The following is a 22,319-nucleotide window of genomic DNA, read 5'->3' on the forward strand; positions in this document are numbered from 1 at the left end:
TAACTTTTAAATATTTAGGCATATGGTCTGCAGCCTCCATTTGTCATCTTGCCCTGGGCCCAACAAATGTTAGGAACAAGACCTTGGATAAATGGAAGTCATCCTTTCCATCCATCCCACCAAATGGTTAAAAACCTCCAATTGTGGTTGATGCCGGCCTCACTGTCTCCTCCTGAATCCTCCTCCCCTTTGTCTCTGCAGTTTCTCACCGTTAAAAAGTGCTCCTTTATTTTGAGTCAAAGTTGGTCTTCCTGTTCCCAAAACAGTACTTAGTAGAAATAACTGAATATTGAATTGAGCAATAGAATGAAGACGTTCATGCACTTGGGCTCCTGAGGACCAGGGTTCAAGTCCTGACTCTCCCACTTACTAGATGTGTGACTTTGGGCAAGTTTCTTAATCTCTTTGACCTTCAGTTTCCTCACCTGTAAAATGGAAATAATAAGTTCCACTTCTAAGCATTTTTTTTGTGTGAGTAATAAATAGCTATGGTTGACATTATTCATTCTTTTTTTAATTGAGGCATAATTAACGTGTAACATTGTATTAGTTTCAGGTGTACAACATAATGATTTGATATTTGCAAATATCATGAAATGGATATATATGCAATCACCACAATAAATCTGGTTAACACCTGTCACCATACATCGTTAGAAATTTTTTTAAAATAAATAACAATGACTTTAATGTTATTGTTTAGGGTTTTTATTTACTTTTTTAGAGAGAGTGAGAGTGTGGTGGAGGGGCTGTGGAGGGAGAGGCAGAGAATCTTAAGCAGGCTCAACACCCAGCACTGAGCTCAACATGGGGCTCCATCTCACAGCCCTGAGCCAAATCAAGAGTTGGATGCTTAACTGACTGAGCCACCCAGGTGCCCCTATGTGGGGTTTTACAAATACAACTCCATCAAAGCTTGGCCATGATTCCCCTGAAAACATTACTGCAGAAAAAGTTTTTTCTTATGATGAGAACTTAAAATCTACTCTCTTAGCAATTTTCAAATATGCAATACATTTTTAACTACAGTCACCATGCTGTATGTTACACCCCTGTGACTTATTTATCTTATAATTAGAAGTTTGTAGCTTTTGACTCCCTTCACCCACTTCCTATCACCCTATCAGCCTGCTGGCAACCACCAATCTTTTCTCTGTATCTCTGAGAAGAAATTTTTCATTACTGATGTTGTAAATAGAAGGTCCAGTCCCAGTGAGGAGGGACATAATTAGTGCCAATAAATAGTGGCTTGCTTATTGTTTCTTGGGTGCTTTCATACTTTTTCCTCTATGGCAGAAAGACGTTAACATTTGACACAGCAAGACTTGAGAACCAGTCTGCAACAGCACTTTCAAGTTGTGTGATCTTAGACAAGTCACCTGTTTTCTTGGAGCCTCAGTTACTTCCTCAGTAAAATGGAGGTGATGATCCTCATCACCTCACAGAGCTCTTATATGAAAAACTCCTACTGAAACATCATTTACTCATTTATTCATGTAAACATGCATGAAAGGTCTACTCTGTATTAGGTGCTGAAATACAAAAATGTGTTCAGACTCCAGTGGATGAGACAAAGAGATAATATTTTTTTAAAAGACTACAGTGGGATAGGTGCTGGCAGCTTGAAGGAGGGACGACTGACTTTGTCTCAGGAAGGTTTTATAGAGGAAGTGGAACTTGAGCGAGGTGGAGGCCCTGGGGAAGGGAATAGCATGAAAAAGAAAGCATGGAGTCACACAGTTTTAAGGAAAAGAAATACAGAATATAACAAATCCTTCTTTCAAGTGACAGGTCTTCAGCTATCAGACAGAAGTGATCATAGCCTCCCCTCCCATTCTTTATCCAACATCTTCTTTAGGTAGACTCAACAAAATTGATTGCTCACCTGATTGGCTGTGAGTCTCCCCAGCCCCTCTCTGGGCAGGGTCCATTCTCTATATGCCTCAACGACAGGAGATAGTCAAAGGTCTACATATATCATGTACATTACCATAGCCACTTTGTTAGTGATGGCATAATTGAAACCTTTTAAAAAAAAGCTGTTTATGCTTTATTTGTAAAATTCCAAGAGTCCATAAACTACACTACAAATTGGAAGGCTCATCATGCATTCACATAGTGATGTATGGGCTTGTCTCATGACACAGAAAAAGTATGTGTGTGAAGAAAGTATGGGCATAGAAAAGAGAAAAAGAACGTGTAAATGCTCACACAGAGATTCTGTGGGCTCCTGGCTTAGTTCTATTAGGGGACAATGAAAACATCGGCTCTAGATGATGTCTTATTAAATCTCAAGGGATTCTGGTGAGCTAGGTCAGAGACTAGTATTTCAGGTATAATTTCATAGCTCTCTTAGGCTCAAAGTTCTCAGAACTGGCTTTGATGGAACTGGGTACTTTTCCATGATCGTAAATTAAAAGGAAAGGTAAAATGAACATAAGGAAAAGTTCCCTGGAAGGAAACAACAGCCCAGCCATAGGAGCTGGAGGCCACAGTGCCATACTGGACATCTGGCAAATGGCAGAGCCCCACCACACACTAGGTGGCTATTGTTGGCCCTGGGCTTTCCGACTTAACACAGGTGTCCTTTCTCACTCTTTTATATGGGGCATAATTTGTGTGACTGCAGTCACCTTAAAGTCCCATCTTTGGGTGAAAAGGAGCCTGGTCCCTCAAAGGGACACCAGGACCAGTCCTGACAGCTTTATCTGTGGTGGCCACAGTCAGCATTTCTCAAGGGAGCAGGAGGCCATTGTGGGCCAGGTCATACCTAGGACATCAGCTGTCCTTGCTCTCACACTCATGGCCAACTTCTGCTTCTGCTCAGCCCAATGGCAGCACTGTAGGTGATGACCCATCCCATCAGCTCAGGGCTTTTTCCTCGTTGTGATCTGTGAGAGAATTAAAGGAGGGAAGACACCTGGTTCCCACCGTGAAAGGATTAGAACCCTTGGTCAGGGGTTCTCACACTTCACGGTAAAATAAAATACTTGAAATGAGGATGACTGTCCTGTTTTATGACAATTCCAACATAATTATTAACAGTGCCCTCTTTTACTCAAAAATGTCACAGTTTGGGCAAGAAATTGTATATTACCCTACTTAAAATTCATATTGCCAGGCCCCATCCACAGAATCTGGTTTACTAGGTTTAGGGGTTCTTAGGAATCTGGATTTTAAACTAGCACACTGGGCATTTCTGTTGCAGGTGGCGTATAGGCATGCTTTAAGAAGTTCTAACAGTGAGGTAAAACCTAGTAGACCAAAAATCATTAATAATAATTCTAATTTAAAAAAAAATAGAGAGGAACTACAAAAACACCAGAAGGCAATTAACAATATGTCAATAAAAACATACCTATCAATAATTACTTTAAATGTAAATGGACTAAATTCTCCAATCAAAAGACATAGAGAGGCTGAATGTATTTAAAAAAACAAGACCCATCTATATGCTGCCTATAAAAGACTTAGTTTAGATTAAAATAAGGACACACACAATGAAACTGAAGGGATGGAAAAAGATATTCCATGTTACTGGAAGCCAAAAGAAAGCTGGAGTAGCTATACTTATATCAAACAAACTAGACTTTAAAATGAAGACTGTAGTAAGAGACAAAGAAGGACATGACATAATGATAAAGCGTCAATCCAGCAAGAGGATATAACATTTGCAAATGTTTATGCATCCAACATAGGAGCACCTAAATATATAAAGCAAATATTAACAGATCTAAAGAGAGAATTAGGCAGCAATACAATATTAGTAGAGGACTTTAATATCCCACTTACATCAATGGATAGATCACCCAGACAGAAAATCAATAAGGAAACATTGGCCTTAAATAACACATTAAAGTAGATGGACTTAGTACATAAATACAGAACTTTCCATCTAAAAGCAATAGAATACACACTTTTCTCCAGTGCAAATGGAACATCTTCTCAGATCATACATTAGGCCAAAAAACAAGTTTTAATAAATTTAGGAGGATTGAAGTATCAAGCATCTTTTCCAATCACAATGATATGAAACTAGAAATTAATTACACAAATAAAACTGGAAAAGTCACAAACATTTAGAGATTAAACAACATGCTACTGAACAACCAACATGTCAAAGTAGAAATCAAAGAAAAATAAAAAATACCTTGATACAAATGAAAACTGAAGCATAACGTGCCAAAATCTTTGGGATGTAGCAAAAGAAGTTGTAAGGGAAAAGTTCATAATGATAAATGCCTACCTCAAGAAACAAGAAAAGTCTCAAATAAACAACCTAACTTTATACCTCAAAGAATGAGAAAAAGAAGAACAAACGAAGCCCAAAGTTAGGAGAAGGAATAAAGATTACAGCAGAAAAAAATGAAACAGAGACTAAAAAGACAATAGAAAAGATCAATGAAACTATAGCTAATTCTTTGAGAAAATAAATGAAACTGACAAACTTTTAGCTAGATTCACCCAAGAAAAAAAGGAAACTCAAAAAAAATCAGAAATGAAAGAGATACTACAACTGATACCACAGAAATACAAAGGATCATAAGAGACTACTATGAACAATTATATACCAAAAAATTGGACAACCAACAAGAAATGGATAAATTCCTAGAAAACTATAATCTGCTAAGATTATGACTCATGATTCATCATGATGGAATTGAAAATCTAAACAGACTGATTACTAGTAAGGAGATTGAATCAATAATCAACATTTCCCAAAAAAACAAAAGCCTAGGGCCAGATAACTTCACTGGTAAATTCTACCAAACATTCAAAGAAGACTTAAGACCAATTCCTTTCAAATTTCCAAAAAACAGAAGAGGAGGGAGCTCTTCCCAACTCATTTAATGGGACAGATTACCCTGATACCAAAACCAGACAAGGATGCCCTGAGAAAAAAATTACAGGCTGATATCCCTGATGAACATAGCTGTAAAAATTCCCAACAAAATATTAGCAACCCAAATTCAATAAAACATTCAAAGCATCATGGCATATGGTATGAAACTAGAAATTAATTAGAGATTGTGCTCTTGATGTCATATTAAAAAAATCAAGATATGCTCAATATCATTAATTATCAGGGAAATGTGAATCAAAACCACAATGAGATATCACCTCACACCTATTAGAATGGCTATTATCAAAAAGACAAGAAATAACAAGTGCTGGTGAGGATGTGGAGAAGAGAGAACCCTTGTGCACTGTTGGTGGGAGTGTAAATTGGTGCAGTCACTGTGGAAAACAGTGTAGTGGATCCTCAAAATGTTAAATATAGAAATACCATGTGATCCAGCAATTCCACTTCTGGGTGTTTATCTGATGAAAATGAAAACACTAACTTGAAAAGATGTCAGCACTCCCATGTTCACTGCAGAATATTTACAATAGCCAAGACATGGAAACAACCTCATTGTCCATTGATGGATGAATGCATGAAGAAATTGTGGTATACATATTTAAGGAAATATTATTTAGATATGTAAATATATAAAAATATTAAAAAAGTGAAATCTTATCATTTGCAACAACATGGACCTTGAGGATATGATGCTAAGTGAAATAAGACAGAAAGACAAATACTGTATGATCTGTCTTATATGTGATATCTTAACAAACAAATAAACCCTCCAAAACAAGCATGTAGATATGGAAAACAGATTAGTAGTTGCCAGAGGTGGGTGATGGGAGGTGGCAGAAATGGGTGAAAAAAATTTTTAATTTAAATAAATTGAATAATTTGTAACAAAAAGCATATTTTGCAAAGAATTTAACTAATTAAAAAACAGCAATTCCTTGCTTTTGTGAAGGGCTTATATGGTTCACAAAGTCTCTATGTGAGACTTTGATTTAACAAATACGAGTACCCATGATGTACAGAGCCCTTTGCTAGATGCTGTGGGAGATACAAGATAAATAAGACAGGTCCCTGCATCAGAGGAGTTTATGTCTGGAAAGGAATTCAGACAGATATTACATGAAGGTGAACTCAGGGTAACAAAGAAATGCCAAAGGGGGATATTTACAGAACAATGTAACCAAGTAAGTAGGAAAAGCATTGCCATAAGGAAATGGAAAGTGGGAATTCAGAGGGACTGAGTGACTTACCTAAAGTTCCACTGAGCAGGAACCGAACCTGGGCCCTCTAGCACCAAGGCATGGGCTTCTTACCCACAAACTCATCACAGAAACATGTAACCATAGACATCATCCTGCAACCTCCAAGAGAAGCGTGCACATGAGAGTGGTAGGAAAGGGGCATGGAGGAGGGACATCGCAGTAACTAGAATTACTGAAAAGCAAATAAGAATTCATCTAAAGAGGATTTATAGAACAACAAAAAGAATTTATAAGACTTTATTATAAAACAGCATTAGAGAAAGTGATAAAAGTAAAGGAAAAAATCATCTACAGTCCTTATACATCATTTCTACCCCCAGCTCAATGCCATATAGTCTATTCTTTTCTTCATTTATATTCTATGTTTTGCCTGACGGTGATCATATTTTACATGAATTTATGTCCAAGCTTATCCTCTTAAATGTTTTTCCATGTTAGGATAAAGTGTTCATAATTATAACTCAATAACTATACAATGTTTCATTGACTGTTATGCATAAACAAATAACTTCCTTATCACTAGATATGTAGCTTGTTTCCAGTTTTTTTCTCAATTATAAATAACACTACAAGTTAACTTTTTCTCTGATTCTAGCTTTTTCCTTATTTTGGATCATTTCCTTCTGGATATATTTCCAGAAACAGGAATATTGCATCAAACAATATGAACATTTTTAGGTGTTAATCTCGTACACCAACTTTTTAAAAAAAGATTTTATTTATTTATTTGAGAGAGAGGGAGTGAGTGAGAGAGAAAGAGAGAGAGCACAAGCAGGGAGAGGGGCAGAGGGAGAAGCAGACTCCTTACTGAGCAGGGAGCCTGACTTGGGGCTTGATCCCAGGATGCTGGGATTATAACCTGAGCAGAAGGCAGATGCTTAACCAACTGAGCCACCCAGGTGCCCTCATACACCAACTTTTAATGCAAATAGAATCTTACTCTACCTCATTCTCTTTAACAACTCCATGGGAGAACTTTAATTCATTTAACTTTTGCTCTACTGATGGCTATTTATCAAGTTTTTGCGGTTACAAATAATACAAGGAATGTACTTGTACCTGTATTCTGTGCACATGTGTATTTCTATGGATGGGTTCTTTAGAAGTAGAATTGGCTGGGGCAAAGTGTATGTGCCTTTCAAATTTTGGCACATATTATCAAATTGCCCTCAAATTGGCTCTGCTAGTTTATACCCCACCAACAAGTGCATGTGAGGGCCTGTACCCCCCTACCTTCAACAACACTGCATATTATCAAGCCTTTCACATATTAGGCAATCAGATGGGCAAATAATGCTACTTCATTATTGTTTCAATTTACATTTCCTGATTACTAGGAAGATGAACAATAAGTCATTAACTTTTGGGTTTAGTGGCTGTCCGTCTCTCCTGATCACTGGGGTACTCCTTTGTTTATCTAACTTTAGTGTCTGTTCTGGGAGCTTCCTGAGGTGAAATTCCGCATTCGGAGAGCCTTAAACTTAAGGTTTATCCCACAGGCAAGTGCCCAAGTCATCAGCCCAGGCAGTAGGGGGAGAGGTTGGCTCAGCTAGTTTGTCTGAAGGCCCAAGTTTAAGGACTAAAGCTATCTTCTTTCCCAAGGTCCAGTGCCTCTGATATTGGGATTATGCCAGAGCTCTGGTAGGAAAACCACTTGGTTTGGATGTCCTCTTTGCCATCTGTTAGGGGGTCATGGGTTGTTGGGGCTCACCATCAATCTGCTCCCATCAGCTTCATCTTATCCAGAAATTCGCAATTGGAGTCACACCATTCTGGTTTCCCAGGGCTGCTGTTAAGGTTATTTTTTCATATGTCTTCTATTATTTCAATGAGACGTTGGGAGGTAGGAAAGATACAGACTTTTGCTCAGCTGTTTAGAGCTAGAAGCCTTTGTTATGTACATTTCTAAAAGAAATATTGCCGCGTATTTTCCCCATGGAGTTTTACAAATTTTCATCCAGCAATATAGAGTATTAAACCCCAATCTAATCAGCCCTAGGTATTATAATTTCCCCTAATTTAGTAGAAGGAAGAAATATGTCTCACTTTGCACTTCTTTGACTAGTAGTGAAATTGGATATTTCTACATATGGTTATTAATTTACTTTATCCTTTGTAAACTTCCATTTCTGTGCTTTGGTCGTTTACCTATTTGATCTTAATATATTCTTTTATCATCAAAATATGCTGTCATATTTACTGTAGTTACTTTCCCAATTTATTATTTATCTTTTCATCAATTTTTATTCTGAGTTCTTTCATACATAAGTGTGAATTTTGAATGTAGTCAGGTTTTTCTTCTTGCCTATAACTTGGATGACCCACTTCACCAGTTTGGGATACAAGTGAGTTCATTACTCTTATTTCTCTAATTAACTGCTCGACCCTCAAATGTTCTTATTGGCTGAAAGTTCCATATCTCCTTCTTGAGACCTCTCTTCCCTTCCTCCCTCAAGCCTTAAGGGTCTTACTCAACCCAGAGGAGGCTACTCCTGTTTCTAGGTATAAGATCAAGAAAGAAACAAGAAATTCTCGTGAGTCTTCTTGCATTGATTGATGTTACATGATGTAATACTGAATGCTAGCTCTGCATTGTCCATTGAACATGTATGTCCATGGCTGTGGCAGAGTCCTCCCTGCTGATGTGGTGAACAGGCCATGGTACCAATTTAAATATCTCTTGGTTCCCATCCAGCCATTGTCCCCCAAAGCCCCATACTATGCTAAGGCAGCTGGATAAGGAGAGGCTTCTGGCCTGAGCCAGGTGACATTTCAGGACGAGCAATTTCCCCACAACTGTTAAGCTGTTGTGTTAAGCCTGAATCCTTCACAGATACCCACTGCCCCCCCCCCCCCCCCCCCCCCCCCTTCCTTTCTTCCAGCAGACCTTGGTCAGGGCCACTCCACAGGATTCCTTAACTTCAAATCTTGGGGAGAAGGAGATAAAGTCTTGGCTTCTGCCTTCTCAGAAGAATCTTGGGACCCTTACGCAAATTCATATCTTAAGTTTTCAGCTGTGGCCTCATGAAAGGAGGTACAGTTTTCATCAAACTGCAAAAGGTTTGGGTTACCTTTCCTGGAGGTCAGTGGATGCCTATTCATTTGGTTGGGTTGCAAAAAACAGAAGCCACTCTATCTATTTTATTGAAGGTTTTATTTTTGAGAGAGAGAGAGAGCACAGAGGGACAGTGAGAGGGAGAAGCAGATTCCCCGCTGAGTAGAGAGCCTGACATAGGGCTCAATCCCAGAACCCCAGGATCAGGACCTGAGCTGAAGGCAGACACTTAACCGTCTGAGCCACCCTGGCGTCCCACTCTATCTTTTAAAATTATTTTTCTTTTTCTAGTTGTCTTTATTTTGGTTTATTTCATTTCAGCTGTTTCCAGAGAGGTGTATTTAATACAGGGGATTAGGTGCTTACAAATCACTGGAAGATCTAAGGGGCAGGATGTAGGCTGAGCCCCTACAGGTGACTCCTGGGATGACAGCACCATGTCAGGAAGCTGAGGGATCATGAGGCTGAGATGGTAGCTGCTGGCCATAGCTATACATGGCCTTAGCTGTAATCCAGAGATCAGGAAGCTGCCACCACAACTGTTGGCTTCCGGGCCACACAGATCCTGCTGGATCCACCACTGCAAAAAATAGACACCACTAGCCCTGCCTCTTGAGAGACACTGAGACCTCTGATAACCCTGCTCCAGAAAACTCCATGTCTAATAAGCCCACTTGCCAGCAGAGCAGCAGAAAAGCAGCTTCTGCTTTACTTCCACTTCCCAAATCTCATGCGAGTGCATCTGATTGGCTACACTTACATCATGTCCAGAACCCTAGTTACGAGGGAGTCTGGAAAATGTCACTTTTAGCATTCCGGCCTTGGCCTTGCAATAAGATGGGCAAGAAGGAGGATAGAATAGATGTTGCACCCCATCTACCACACCAGTCATTTGTATTTATGTGACAAAAAGAGGCTATTTAAGTGATTTCCCCACTAGGAAAGAAAATCTGCTGCGAAGTGACCACCCCAATCTATGGACAGACAAGCATCAGGCATAACTTTCAGAGTCTCACATAACCCAGCAATACCTCACACATCTAAACTTAACATCCCTCCTCTAAGGTCTTTAAAATAGTCTATTAGAATGGATGATTACTGGGTGAAATAGTAGATGTGCGTGGTTAGGGGGAAGTATTCCAAGGGGAAAGAAGGGTCTATGACCATAGCTGAGGCCCGGTCCCCCACCTGCTGTGGATTTACTGTGAAGCAAAGGGGCAAAGTCAGCCCAGTGAATCAGCACCAATCAGTTCAAACCCAGAGTGTCCTGTTCAGATCCTTGGCTCTGCATCTTCTGAAGGATGTAGACAAATTGGAGCTCATTCTGAAGATGGAGACAAGGATGGTGAAAAACTGGTAGCCATGCCGCTTGGGGAAAAGTAGAAGGAAATGAAAACATTTAGCCTGAAGAAAAAAGAAAACTGGGGGAGATATTCTTTCGTTCATTCAATCAGTGAGTGTTTACTGAGTCCTCTTTGTTCTAGGCACTCTGCGAGGCAGGTACAGAGGTAAAAACAACATTCCTGCTTGCACTTGGGCTGGCAGTTTAGCAAAGGAGGCAGATTTTTTGACAATTAATAACAATGATAAATTATGAATTATAAATCATGCCAGTGCTGCAAAGGAGGTTTCCATAAGATAGAGAATAAGAAGGGCTTACAATCTGCCTAGAGGAGTCAAGGAGGGGGTTCTTGAGCTGATTCCTAAAGGAGTAATAGAAATTTGCCAAATAAATCAGGGTGGAGAAGGTGGCCTAGGAAGATGGAACAGTATGTATAAGGATGGAGAGATAGGAGAGAGAATGGCTTACCTAGGAAACGACATACATTTTCGGTATTCTTGGAGCAAAAGTGCAAAGAGGTAATGCCAAGGAAAAAAGGTAGATCAGAAGTTAGGGACTGTGCTCCTCCTTCCTCCTGGGCACGTAGCCCCTTTATGCCTCCCGGCCTCCCATGTGGTTGGGCATGGCCGGTCAATGGCATGTGAGTGGGAGTGACAGGCCCCCCCCCCTTCCCAGTCTGGCCCACCAAACCCTTCCTGCAGTGATCGCCCATTCTTCCTCTGTCTGGATGGCTACAGGCAGAGTCACTACATGGGAGGACCCTGAGTCCCTACATTACCATGTGCAAGGCCCAGGTCCCAGATTTGGAGATTTCTCTGCCCCAGCAGCTAGCAGAACATGAAGGGCCTTGACGCGATGCTGTCTGTCTCGAGATGTTGAAAAAGCTGTCTTTTGAAGAGAGAGAAAGCTGTCATAAATGACCCTTGGGGGTAAACCAGCTGGAACAAGTGACAGTTATAGACAGGCAACTTTCAGCTCATCTTCTTTTATCTGTTACCCAAATGTTGTCTTTCTTCCTCTCCCCTCTCCACCCACCTCCTCCAGAAAATTTAATAAATACAGAAGCTGGCCACATCCGATCACAAGGCCGCCACTAGCCTCAGCATCTCCTCATGGTACGCTGCTGCTCTTCCTCTCCCTGCTATTCTCAGCTGCTCCATTTCAGTGGCTCTTCTCCCCGGACTCTGGGGTCGCTGGCCTTCTCATGCTGTGCTGCCTCTGCTACATTAGCCTCCATGCAATAGTGGGGTGGAGAACGAATGCACCCTTACCGTTCGTGGCTCATCCCTCTGACCACCCCGCCCCCAAGGCTCGAGTGTGTAACACATTTGATAGGCAGGTTGGAAATAATTAGAGGGGAGGCTTCTGCAGGGAGGAGGAAATTTAAGTGGATATTGAGTCTGGCCAGTTCAATACTGTAATCCAAAGGGACAGAAAGCAAGCTATTTCTCCATTCTTCCTCTTCTGTCTCTCTTTCTCGGAGGGGACCATTCTTCAATCCGTGACTCAGAGAGTGTGGTCGTTCCTTCAGGTCTGTTCCCTTTTCCTCTGTGGCAATGCAAGGACACAGTATGCCAGCAGTTTATTTCACAGAGTCTGAGCGAGTCGGTGTTGAATTCCATCAGGCATTTGGGACAGAGCAGTCATAGTTGGGTTTTGGCATTCCATATCTGTCTGGCTCTCTCTCTGTCTCTCTCAGGCAACACCATGTGCAGAGATGCCTACCGCAGTTCTCCAGAGGGTTAGTGTTGGTTCAAACGTGTGCATGCACACACACACACACACACACACTCATACCACATACCCAAGGTCACATCGTTCTCAGAGACAGTTCAGTCTATACTCAAATTAAGAAAGAAAAATATTTTCCTAAACACGGCATCACCCATAAAAATTCCCCTGTCTACAAAACAATCCCGTTTTACCATATTACCCAGAGCAGCTCTGATTTGGGACTGGGTGTCCTCCCCTGGTGGCTTTCTGTAAGGGGGAAGCAAGCAGCCCCCCTGGCCCTCACCCACGGCCCCTCACTCTCTCAAGGGGACTATGTCCCACATCCTCCTCATCACACTGGCCTGGATACCAGAGTTTGAAAGGGGAATGGACCAGCTCTTCCTGCTGTTGATAAGAAACAGTGAGGGTACAGGCTTCAGATTTTCCCTTTTGCTCATTTACAGATGACACAGTTCAGTGCTCCTCTGGTAGAAAAGCCCTAGAACAGAGCCCCCATCTCTTTTCTCATCATAGTCCCTCCACGACAATCTTCCCTACCTTGACTTCCTGTTCCGAGGCCCTAAGCCATCCTGTAAGAAGCTGTAGCCCAAGAGCCAGCAACAAAGGAGCTAGAGGCCTTGGGAAAGTCTGTACTCACATGCCATCTGGCAGAGTTCTGCTGGGGTTCAAGCAGACCTATAAGCTTGAGCTCCAGGGGAGGCCTCGAGGGTGCAGCTTACATGGGTGTGTTCAATGTGGGAAGATTCATCAAGGTGCTTTTTTATGACTTGTGCACCTTCTGTATGTTGCATTTCAATAAAAAGTTAAAATATAGTCTTAGCAGCTATTAAAATTTATTATGAGGCAACTTAATAAAGACAGTAGGGTTTATTAATAATTGTAGGTGGATAGGTAAGTAGAACTGAATAGCAGATTCACACATAGATCTGTATATAAATAAATCTAAAATTAATATGTATGTAATATGTGCGTAAAGATGATAATTTAGTTCTAAGAAAATTAGGTTCAACTGGAAGAATTGATTCCCTGTCTAAAAAAAATACTAGAACTGAAACCTTTAGAGTATAAAACCAGACCCATGCTGGATGAACAATTACATTTAAAAAATGAGAAATCCCTGACATCAACTTGTGTGCAAGAAAACTTCCTAAGCAAAGTAGGAAAGAAAAAGTGATAGATTTAACTCCCTAAAAATTTTAAACTTTTGCATGGCAAAGGAGTCCATAGTAGGACAAATATCTATAGTATTTATGACACCATAAGTATTATGATTTGCTTAATTGGTAATTTTCAAAGAAATTGATTTTAAAAAGCACAAAATAACAAGTAGGAAAATGTATGAAATTAAGAAGTGATCACTCACATAGGAGGAGGTCTTTTTAAAATATCCCCTTTGGGGGTTAAAAAATGTCAGAGACCCAGATGTGTGCTGTTGTCTTGGCCACAGGTCAGTGGGGACGGTCAGCTCATCCCAGAGGGGTCACCTGCTGGGAACATTTTGAGGAGCTGTTTAGCATTCTTGTTTCCTACCGAATCCCTGACTTCTTTGTGTCTTTTTACTTTCTTCCCTCTGTTTGGCTTATTTTTGCTTGTGGAAATGACATCCTGTCTTGACCACGCATAGCTGATTTAAATTTAATGATTCTTCCTTCCTCTACCTGTAGGTCCCAAGACAGGAGTCTGCCTCCCTCCCTCCTCCCATCCCTTCTTCCTCTTCTTCTTTCCTTTCTATTTTTATTTTTATTTTTAGTGAGCTGCTGTCTTCTTAGCCATCCCGTTCCTCTTTTATAGTCTTTTCTATACATCATCTCACTCGGTGGTCCTTAACCTCTCTGGTTACAGAGCTCTCTGATACCTGAGGAAAGCTGCATAGTGCCCCTCCAGAAGCAAGCACGTGTACACACACACTCACACACACACACGCACGCACATACACACATACGCACACACACACACATATACACACATACACATATACACGCACACATACACACATACACACACATACACACATACACACACATATACACATACACACATATACACACATACACACACATACACACATACACACATATACACACACACACACAAGCTTAACATTTTGGAAGTTTGTAAATGCTTTTCGACTTTATCAAAAGTGGAACTGATTTAACGAAATTGCTACTGATCATTTTTCTTTAGACAAATCATCTTCCTTTATGATTATAACCCACAAAAGAAAAGAAAAATTTACCCCATAGTCTCAGTCCCTTCAAGGAGTCTCATCCCAGGAAATTCCAATCCAATATGCAAAAAAAAAAAACATATTTGGAAAGCAATTTAAATCTTGATTGCTCATTTTGGGAAGATCCCCATGGGAGAAATTATATTCATAATATATAAAAAACTTCAAAATATCCTCTTTCCCCCATCTTCGTCTCTCCCAGGATCTCACACACATGGTGGCCACCTCTTCTCTCTGTCCTTCCAGAATGCTTTTCAAATGCCTTTCATGCTGGCTCTTGGATTTTCTCCTCCTCTCCTCTCATTGTCCAGGTGTATTCAGGTCGGCACTCTGACCTTTCTAGCTCACATAAACTCAAACAGCATGGGACCTCCCAGCCTCTCTTTTACCCCAAATCTGCCCACTCCAGGAGATGAGCTGGTAGACACAGTTTAGCAGAAAGCAGAGGAGAGAACCTACGAACATTCTACCTTAACATGTTTTCCTATTACACACAAAAAAGTGTAAAGGTGCTCTTCCTAATCTTCCTAACCTGTTTTCTGGCTGATCTGGATCGGCCTGTTCTAGAAGCTCCCCCGATGGGTAAGGTGGCCACGTGCAGTCCGCACCCCACCCCTGCCTCAGCCCTTGGGTGCCAGGGGATGAAATTGGGCTCCTGTCCTTAATCTCTGTTTCTGGGGGAAGAGTTAAGAGCTGCAGTGTAGAATCTATGAAAGCTTCCTTGACCTCATCTACAAGGTACAAAGGGATAAAGATTCAGCTGAAAGAAGCACCACAAGACCACCACTACCAGAGAAATCTGAGCACGTCATTCAGACAGAAATACGATTCATTGAGATGCTGGTTCCTTAGTTTTACTCCCTCTACAATATTGACTCTGATAGTTAAGCAGGTCAGTTTCTAGAGGAGTTTAACTTGGCCCTTCACAAAGACACCCAAAGAATTAGTTGAGAAGTACTAGACCCAGAACGTGGAGCAGGAACCATATATATTGTGGTGTGCCGTGGACTTGAGGATGAGACACGTCTGGACGTGAACTCCCCATCCCTGCTCACTGAGTCGGGGTTGGAGCAGGGAGCTCCAGTCCGTGTGGCCGAGGGGATGGTATTGTTCTGATCCAGTCGCGTGCCTTCCTTGTGGATTCTGCCAGCCCTCTGGGCTGGGCTTGCCCATGGGGTCCTGCCCGGAGTCCTCGCTGAAGCCCTTGGTTTGGGCTCCCGTGGGTCCCCCTGGCATGCCGCACGCCCAGCACACCGGCAAAGGCCTGCGACCTCCCTCACCTGATCGCCTTGCTCCTGGACTTCTGAGAGTCCTCCTTGGGCCTCTCTTGCCCATTTTAGAATGTTTTCTCTGAAATGATGAAGGATTCTGAGTACATTCTGCTGCCTTTTTTAAAGGTCTCTAAACCCAGAAGCCGCCTCGTTCCTCCCCAGATGTCCCACCATCCTCCTGCCCTCAGTCTGGCCCCGTCAGCCTCAGCTGGTGTAGGAAGAGGCCTGGTCCCCTGGACTGGACGGCAGGAGAGGCCACCCGCTCTGTAATGCTCCCAAGCGTCCCTGTGGGACAAGGGTCAACACTTCCCCATCTCTGTTACACTTGCTTATGTCCTGTGAGATTCATCTTGGATTTGGTCTGAATTTCCCTTGGTATAATCTTATCCCTACTTCAACTCCTGGCCCCCTTGGAAAGCCTTGAGCAAACCTCCCACTTCCTCCTGCCCTGCTCTGATGCCTCGGTCCATGACCAGTCCTGTATAGGCTAGCTCCCTCCGGCTGCCTTCCCAGTTCCAATGCCATGCCCTCCTCATCACCGTCTGGCCTCAAAAACCAAGCTCCCCCTCCCTTGTGTGGCCTGTGCTCCTACGGGGATCTCTTCCAGCCCGCTGACATCTTGCTAGAGAGGAGGAACAAACCCTACAGATGCATCTTGCCTTCCCTAACAAGCCAGCTTAGCCGTCATCGGGCTGGAGGCCTGCTGCCTGGGGGCCTCAGAACACCTTCCCAACAGCAGTAGACATCGAATACAGAAGGAGAGAAATCCAAGCCCTTGGTGCGGAACAATGCACCTCGCGGAAAGGAAAAGCCAGTCCCTTCCCATGACACAGGTCATGGTGCTGCCTTCCCTCCTGCAAGTGGTCAGGCTGGGCAAGAGCATGGAATGGGGGGGGTAGAAGAGGGGGGCACAGTGATGGGCCACCGTGCGTGTTCAGGAGCCACATCGTTCGTGGAAGAATGATGCAGGCAGGGTGCTCCCACTCTTCCTGAATTAGCTGTGTGGGTGGCTTTCCTGAACTTCATGTTTTCGGGAAAAGAAATCAAAAAAGGCCATGCCTGGAGATCAGACAAGATGAAACCCAGGAAAATTCTGGAAGCAGTAAGGAACATTGTTTTGAAAGGCAGCAAGGGAAACAAAGCCAAGTCCAGGGTGAACCACACCCTTAAGAAGTGTACCGGCCTCTGCTCTGGTCTCTCTGAAGCAGGGAGGGGACATCTATATGGTCAGGGATCCTGATTCCAAGAGCTGCAGAGACAAGGGTCACCTGTACAAAATAGCCTCCGCCCATCGAAAATGACTCACAATTAAGACCCACAGTGTCTATAGACTATGAGCGCAGCTGGGGTTTGCAGGAGGCGAGCTCAGGGAAGGCTGTGAGCTGGAACAGGTGGGACCCCTTCTGCGCCCACTGCTCTTCTGGGACCAGCGCAGTTTTAACCGAGGGACCGTGCAAAGGGGTCCGTCTTTGTGCGTCCCCAGACAGGGAAGAGGTGGCTCAGCCTCGCCTCTGAGAGAGGCATCGAGGATGCAGATGACACCGTTGGGTCGGCCCTGGGCTGAGAGGAGCAGGGCCCCCCATCTTGGCTGTTTATCTGTGGCAAACGTTTACTGATGACCCCAAACACTGAACAAGCAGCTCTGCCTGCTCCAGGGAGTTTGCAGGCTCTGATAAGGACTGCAGTATGACCGCAGGCCCTCCATCTGAGGGTCCTGGGACCATGTTCCTACTGTTTACTCTTCACCCACTCCCTGTAAGCTTCTTGAGGGTGCTCAGCCTCATCATCTTTGTGCTCCCGAGGTGGGGCTCAATGCCAGGCTCTGTGCTCAATAACTAGTAGGTAAAGAATAAGCAAGGGGAATGACATAGGTTTTCCATGAGTATCATGTTGAGACACAAAGATCCCAGCAGGAATGCTAGTCAAGGTCATGATCAGGGATCATAGGGACATGTTGTATCTGAAAGGCAGGTCAAGGCCAGAACGGAAGAGAAAGACAAACTATTTTCACATGAGTTACCTGAGGCATAACTCATATCGGAGCTGGGGTCATGTGTTCTAAGGATCTAGATAGGACCTGCTCAAACCCTCGTCTGCCGAATTAGTCCTTATTGTGTCATCTGCATTCCACCGATGTGCACCCAGGTCTGAGCTCAGCCCCTTCATCTGATTGCCACAAATGAGAAAAAGATCATTCACATTTAGGAATCACCAGCAATTTGAGAGGACAACACAAAAAACATAGAGACCGCCCAGATCTTAAAAGCCGTTTGCACTAACTGCTGGGATTTTTAACTGGCCAAGAGACTCAACAGAGCCCCCGCCCCCCCCCCCCCCAGTCTCAGCCAATTTTTCTGGATCCCTTTTCTTCCTTATCCCACCCTCTTTGGTCCACCTGTTACCATACACCTGTTACCACCTCAATACATTCTTCTCATTCTGTTGTGTCGGGTGGTCCAGCTCTTACCACATCTACTCCCAAACCTTGGCATGGTCAAGTCATCAAGGGACAAGTGAGAATGAAGGGCTATCCCTTCTGTTGGTGGCACAGAGGACCACAGGGACCCTGAGTCCTTGGAACAACACCCATTCTCTCCAGAAGACGGCATAATTTAAAATAACATCACCTTTCTAGAGGGGAGGGGGCTGGGGGAGGGGCTAGCCTGGTGACGGGTATTAAGGAGGGCACGTTCTACGTGGAGCACTGGGTGTTATACGCAAACAATGAATCGTGGAACACTGCATCCAAAACTAATGATGGAATGTATGGTGACTAACATAACAATAAAAAAATAAAAATAAAATAAAATAAATAAAATAACATCACCCTTCCCATCATCCTCCCCATGCAAGGAAAGGTGTGTCGTTTACCTTCATTTTGCAGGTGAACCTCAAGGAGGTCATTATTTGTCCAAAGGCACCCAAGGGAGTATAGAAGAGAGAACCGAAGCCCAAGTCTTGGTACTTCTAACCTTAGTGCTCCTTGCACTGTCCACAGCAGATGAGCCCAGAATGCAAGGCTGTGTGTTGGGATTGCACCCTGCGTACAAAACGACTTCCCCATTAGAGCTGGTCATTCCTGTGTCTAGAATGTGCAGAACACCAAGGCAGCTGGAGTGGAGTTTTACGAAGACACAGGATTCCAAGTCTGTGCCCTCAGATGGTCTGTAATCGAATGAAGGAGGCAGAGTACACCCAAAGGGCAGCAGTGTATGAACAAATAGTTACCTGGGGACAGAGAGGGAGGCTCAACAAAAATGTGCGGCATTAAGTACATCACGGAACGCTTCCTGGAGGTGGTAACAGCCCCTTGCTTTCTTTTCTCTTTGTTCACGTTGGACCTCAGGTGCAGAAGGTGAAGTTAATCATATTCCATATATTATCGCTCATCCTGGGCCTGTGCCAGGCCCTTCTCTTGCTTTATATGCTTTTCTCTTTGCTCCTCTCCATGCCATCCTTCTTCCATAGGCACCCATTCTAACATTTAATGTGACCCATTTTTTAGTATGTGTTCTTGAAAATGTGAATTATTGATCTGTACGCTTGCATTTTAAATTTATGTAGGCAGTATTAGGCAGCTCGCTCTGTTTTTGGCTTTTTGTTTATTTGTTTTTTACTTAGCGCGGTGCTGAGATTTACTGCTGTTTCTCTGGTCCAGTGCTTTCGACAGTCGCATTATCCTGTGAGATGGCATCTACCTGACTTTGCTTCTCCACTCCCCCATGATGATCACGGAGCTTGCTTCCAGTTCCCTGCACCATAAACAACACAGCAATGCACATCTTTCACACATGACCCCTCACAGATGCGTTGAGAAGTTTGGGGACCTAGACTCGGGAGCAGAATTGCTGCTCGTGGGGGTATGTGCGGACTTAACATGACTATGGACACGGATCTCTCCCTCAGGGGCTGCTCTGGCTTCGCCCCCACCAGCGCTGCCCCTAAATTCCTAGGGTGGCTCCGACCCTGGGCATGAGCCAGCTTTCTAATTTTTGCCGGTCCTTCCGGCGTAAAGTGAGAGCCTACTGTGGTGTCAGTTCATATTCCTCAGATTAGCCGTGAGTTTGGGCGTCTCTTCACTTTCCTGGTAGCCTCATTGCCCCTTACGACAAGTGTCCCTTCTTTCCCTTGCCGATTTGCAAGGATTCCTTGTACGTCCCCGAAGAGACCGCTTTTCAGCCGGTGCGTGCGTCTCTGCTGCTGTGGCTGCCCACGGGGGACAGAGGAGCCCATCTGGCTGCCGTTCTTCACACCCTCCTCCCGGGGATGTGGGCTTGGGGAGGGCCACGGGCACAGTCGAAGTCCAAGGCACCCCTTCCTCCCCTCTCCTCTGCCGACCTGGTCTGAGGATTGCAGGCTAGGAAGACTGGTAACAGACAAGAAGACCTGTTCTGGGTCTCCCCCGCTGCTAACCGGCTGTGTCAATTTCATGAGTTCATAAATGGTTGGAGGAGGCTTACTTGCCTGGGAAGAAATTGAGATCAGTGGTGCTTAGGCCCCACTCAATTAACCTGTGCTCCTCAGGGGGCTGCGCAGGGAGCAAGGGGCCAGCCAGTCGTTAATTCTTCGTTCTGCTGCCAGCCGTGGCTGTCTTGCCTGCCAGCAACCTGCAGGCAGGGAGAAGGTGGCCCCGCCTCAGTGAGCTGAAGTCACGGACCCCTGGCCTCGGGGGCAGTGGGGCCCTCGCTTCCCAATACATCCTATCCGGGTGGCCTTTCATTCCCTGCAGCCTCTCGGGGAAGAATGGCCTTTAAGATTCCCCATCCCTGACCTCTTTACCCACCCCACCCCCCATGCAGGGTTGCCACGTCCCTACAGTTCTCCCGCACTCCCCTCTTCCTCCTTCCTTCTGGTCCGCTTGCCCCAAGGACACAGAATCCAGAGCCAGCGTTCTGGGCAGCAGATGATGCCCCAGGCTCTGCGAGGTCACCTACCTCCCCTGCTGCCTACAGCCTGAGATCCTCCCAAAGACTTTCATTCCTACGTCATTTCCTAAAAGGGGCCAGATGGTGAGACTCAGATTCTCGGGCCCCTTCCCTGGAGATGCTGCCTTGGTAGGTCTGGAATCTCTGTTTTTTAACACCTGACTTGGGTGATTGTTACTGTCAAGATAATTTGGAAGACCCTGCTTCAGGGGACGCCTTAGCACCTGGTGAAGTAAGTATGGGAGAGACCACAGCCTAATGGCAGGGCCGGGACTGGGGCCGGGGGGCCCCACTCCCAGTGCTCTGCTGCTCTGTCTCTGTCTTGGTGTGTGTGGTTAAGCCAGTCACGTGTCCTCTCTGAACTTGGTTTCTTCATCTAGAAAAGAGATCCTGGGCCAGATCTCTCAGAGTCCTTCCATTTCCACGGATCATTTTTTTTCAAAGTAACTGGTAGGTTGAACAAGCATGTTGCATGATTTGTGCTCAACGAACAACTTTGATTTTTTTTTTTCTCTCTTTGAGCATCCCTTTACTTTAGAATGTATTCCGTGGAAGAAACCTTCCCCTGCCCCTAGATAAAAACTTGGGCCAGTCCCATTGCGTGTCACCCACTCTGAGGTGAGAGTCTGTGGTACCTTTCAGCTGTAGCTACAGTCTCAACTGAGAAGTCGGAGTCATTGAATAATTGACACTGTGTGATTCTTCTCCGTGCCAGCTTGGATCTGCTTCGGGCTGGAAGCTGCTGGGGCGGTGCGCTGTGTCCCTCTGCTGTCTCTACTCCCCAGCTCCTCCCTTCCTCCCACCACCCCCAAGAGCTCTGTTTCGCGAGCTGCCAGATTGAAATGGGGAATTCTTACCAGTTAGAGAGCAGGGGAAGCTTCAGAGGGGCTCTTGCTTTTGTGGATATTTTTTTGTGGGCTTTTTTGAGGTTCCCAGCTGGGCCCCTCTCTCCTGCAGCTCCCTTACCCCAGGCAAACACATCGACCCTGTCCCAGGCAGCTCCTGCAACTCCTTGCTCAGCCCCTGGGCATCTGGATGTCCAGCTCCAGCCTAGTGGACTAGGCTCTTCTCACGCCTCTGGCTGGCCCTCCTGGACAGACTCAGGACAGCCAGCCATTTTCTGCCAGACCCACGGCCCTCCTCCCTTTGGGGGTGGGGGGATTCATGGCTCAGCAACAACTTGCTGAGGGAAATCTTCCGCACCAGATCTTCACCAAATTTGTGACCCATCTGTATTTTACAAAGTGGGAGAAAGGTTCCTGGATCCTGAAACAGACTTTTCGACATTCCCATGCATATTCCTCTGCACGTGGCTGGGGAAGAGGGACCTGTCCCAAACTCGCACGTTAGTCTTCTGGTTTCTATCAATTGGCATCTGAATCAAAACTTAGATAGGAAGAGTCTCCTCGGACATCCAGCTATCTATGACTTCCATTTTAACGAGAGTAAGAACATCTTTGAGAAAAGAAAGCCCAAGTGCCCAGAACATTCCAGACCTATCCCAGGCATTTAGGCATAGATCTAGAGGGGAGGTGAAGGTGGGGATGGGCCAACTCTGTAGGTGAACATCTGCTCTTTCAGCTTCTCCCAGAGTTCTGCTCCTGGGACCTGCTGAACACTGACCAGTGCCAGGCCTTGAGAC

The 22,319-nt window shown here is 44.4% G+C and overlaps 1 protein-coding gene across 2 annotated transcripts in view; it reads left to right on the top strand.

Moving 5' to 3' along the window:
- Nucleotides 1-22,319, top strand: part of LOC112828572 (protein FAM163A) — a 71,135-nt gene that overhangs the window by 39,733 nt on the left and 9,083 nt on the right. The window lies entirely within an intron of this gene.

This window comes from Callorhinus ursinus, unplaced genomic scaffold, assembly GCF_003265705.2.
Source record: "Callorhinus ursinus isolate GAN/ISIS: 27379988/994484 unplaced genomic scaffold, GSC_fseal_2.0 scaffold13, whole genome shotgun sequence".
Classification (NCBI taxonomy): Eukaryota; Metazoa; Chordata; class Mammalia; order Carnivora; family Otariidae; genus Callorhinus; species Callorhinus ursinus.